Source organism: Urocitellus parryii, chromosome 11 (assembly GCF_045843805.1).
Source record: "Urocitellus parryii isolate mUroPar1 chromosome 11, mUroPar1.hap1, whole genome shotgun sequence".
Lineage (NCBI taxonomy): Eukaryota > Metazoa > Chordata > Mammalia > Rodentia > Sciuridae > Urocitellus > Urocitellus parryii.
This window is the reverse complement of record NC_135541.1, coordinates 84813257-84816284: the sequence shown is the minus strand read 5'-3', so window position 1 is coordinate 84816284 and position 3028 is coordinate 84813257. Positions and strand designations below refer to the sequence as shown.

Genomic DNA, 3028 nt, shown 5'->3' with positions numbered 1-3028 from the left:
CTGGTTATACAGAGATCCTTTAGATCCAAAGCATGAGGGAGGCATCAGCTCTGATCATCAGGATCCTGAGGCCACCAGCCATGTCAATTACAATTGCTCATGGTTGTTGAGACTTACTACATAGCAGGTATGTTATTTGTATTACCTTATTTAATCCCCACAAAATTGTCTTAACTAAGTTAAATGATTATTTACATATACTGCAATGATGGCTTATTATTTACATATAATGCAATGATGGCATATTATAGTATAACGAGATAATATACTAATTTTTGCATAATTTACAGGGTCATACAGCTACTAAATGACCAAGTTGGGATTTAAGAAGGTATCTGTTTGACTCGAGAATCTTCATGCCAAACTGTGCCAACTTCATGTCATCTGGAAGGATGAAGAAACTCCACGGCAGATAGTCTGGGTCAGGGAAAGGATAGCACTGTAAGTTTAAAGCTTCAGGAACATAGCATTAATTATATCTTACTTATAGATGTTTAAAAGTGCTACCTATATAAGAACACCAAAAGTACTAAGTTTTGTTGTGAGCTTATATATCATAAAAACAATAAACAATCTTACTGGAGTGAGATGGTATCTTAGGGTAGTTTTGATTTGCATTTCTCTGACTGCTAGAGATGGTGAGCATTTTTTCATGTACTTATTGATTGATTGCATGTCCTCCTCTGAGAAGTGTCTGTTCAGGTCCTTGGCCCATTTATTGATTGGGTTATTTGTAATCTTATTGTCTAATTTTTTGAGTTCTTTGTATATTCTGGTTATTAGGGCTCTATCTGAAAACTACCCTAAGATACCATCTCACTCCAGTAAGATTGGCAGCCATAAGGAAGTCAAACAACAATAAGTGCTGGAGAGGATGCAGGGAAAAGGGCACTCTTGTTCATTGCTGGTGGGACTGCAAATTGGTGCAGCCAATTTGGAAAGCAGTATGGAGATTTCTTGGAAAGCTGGGAATGGAACCACCATTTGACCCAGCTATTCCCCTTCTCGGTCTATTCCCTAAAGACCTAATAAGAGCATGCTACAGGGACACTGCTACATCGATGTTCATAGCAGCACAATTCACGATAGCAAGATTGTGGAATCAGCCTAGATGCCCTTCAATAGATGAATGGATAAAAAAAATGTGGCATTTATACACAATGGAGTATTACTCTGCATTAAAAAATGACAAAATCATAGAATTTGGAGGGAAATGGATGGCATTAGAGCAGATTATGCTAAGTGAAGCTAGTCAATCTTTAAAAAACAAATACCAAATGACCCCTTTGATATAAGGGGAGTAAACAAGGACAGGGTAGGGACGAAGAGCTTGAGAAGAAGATGTACATTAAACAGGGATGAGAGGTGGGAGGGAAAGGGAGTGAGAAGGGAAATCGCATGGAAATGGAAGGCGATCCTCAGGGTTATACATAAGGACATATAAGAGGAAAGGAGGGGTAAGACAAGATAATACAAATCGAAGAAATGATTTACAGTAGAAGGGGTAGAGAGAGAAAAGGGGAGGGGAGGGGAGGGGAGGGGGGATAGTAGAGAATAGGACAGACAGCAGAATACATCAGACACTAGAAAGGCAATTTGTCAATCAATGGAAGGGTAACTGATGTGATTCAGCAATCTGTATATGGGGTATAATTGGGAGTTCATAACCCACTTGAATCAAATTGTGAAATATGATGTATTAAGAACTATGTAATGTTTTGAACGACCAACAATAAAAAAAATAAATAAAAATAAAAAAAAAGATAAACATGACAGTAGACTATATTTTGACATATTATACATACATGGAGTATAACTTCCCATCCGTGGTTGTACATGATTGGAGTTACATTGGTCATGTATTCATATGTGAACATAGGAAAGTTATGTCTGATTCATTCTACTGGCAAGACCCCATCTTGAAAAAAAAAACAATAAACAACAAAAAAAACAAAAAACAAAACAAAAAAAAACAATAAACAATATCTTAACTCTTATAGACTATGAAAATACTTAGATATGTCCTACAAAATATCCACAAATCTATTTAGTCCTCACAATTTACAGTGACTTTTCCTCACGAAACAGCATTATACACTTTAAAATTAAATTTACTCTTTACTTGTTTAATTATTAACATCAGAAACGTTTATAAACTATTTTAATTTATTTAATTATTAATATCAGAAATGTTTGGAAACTATATCTATTTTAGGTAACTATTTTAACACTGATGGTAATACTGATGACATGTTTTAGAAACATGAAGTAGTCTAGTGAGGCTCATTTGAGGGCATGAGGAAGGGAATAAGACACACTGAAAAGACTGGCGACAGTCAGCTTGCTATTTAAGTTAAGGAGTGTCACAGGAAATTTTAGGCAGAGGACTGACATTATTTTTTATTGGTTTTTGCCTACATTCACATCAGACAGATGATGTGCTGATAACAAAACTAAGCTTGAGAGAAGCACATTTCACAATAACATGAAACCCCTATCATCACACTTAGGAACCACAGAAGGATCTGACATTGTTTTAATGAGGTCTGTAGAAACTTAAAAAGTCAATTTACAAATACCAGAAATAAGTTGTTTTTAAGTTATATTTTTATGCATCCTTATTTATTTAATCTAATTAATTAAGTAATTTTGGTCCTGGGCATTGAACCCCTAAGCTGTATCCTCACACATCCTCAGCTCTTTTTGCTTTTTATTTTGAGACAGGGTCTCTTAAGTCACTGAGGCAGACCTCCAACTTACAATCTCCTGCCTCAGCTTTCCAAGTCCCTGGGATTACATGGTGGCATGTGCCACCAAATTACCAAAGATGATGAGGAATACTCAAACCCAGGACCCTTTTTCACTAACTGGTCTCTGCTTCTCTAAAACTATAAAGCTTCATTCTCTCAAACCAGCCCACTCCATGGAATTATAGCTTTGGGTATAATACAATTCAATAGCAAGAATCCAAGCAAGAGACTAGGTAAAAATTTTAAAAATAGTACAAAAAGAGAGTTCAGTTTCTGGT

At 35.8% G+C, this 3028-nt stretch overlaps 1 non-coding gene across 1 annotated transcript; it reads right to left on the bottom strand.

Moving 5' to 3' along the window:
• Window positions 1–2423: 2423 nt before the first annotated feature.
• On the bottom strand, window positions 2424–2525 carry LOC113175430 (small nucleolar RNA U13). Its single transcript, XR_003299963.2, has one exon. It is a non-coding gene; the product is annotated as a small nucleolar RNA U13 (small nucleolar RNA).
• Window positions 2526–3028: the final 503 nt, after the last annotated feature.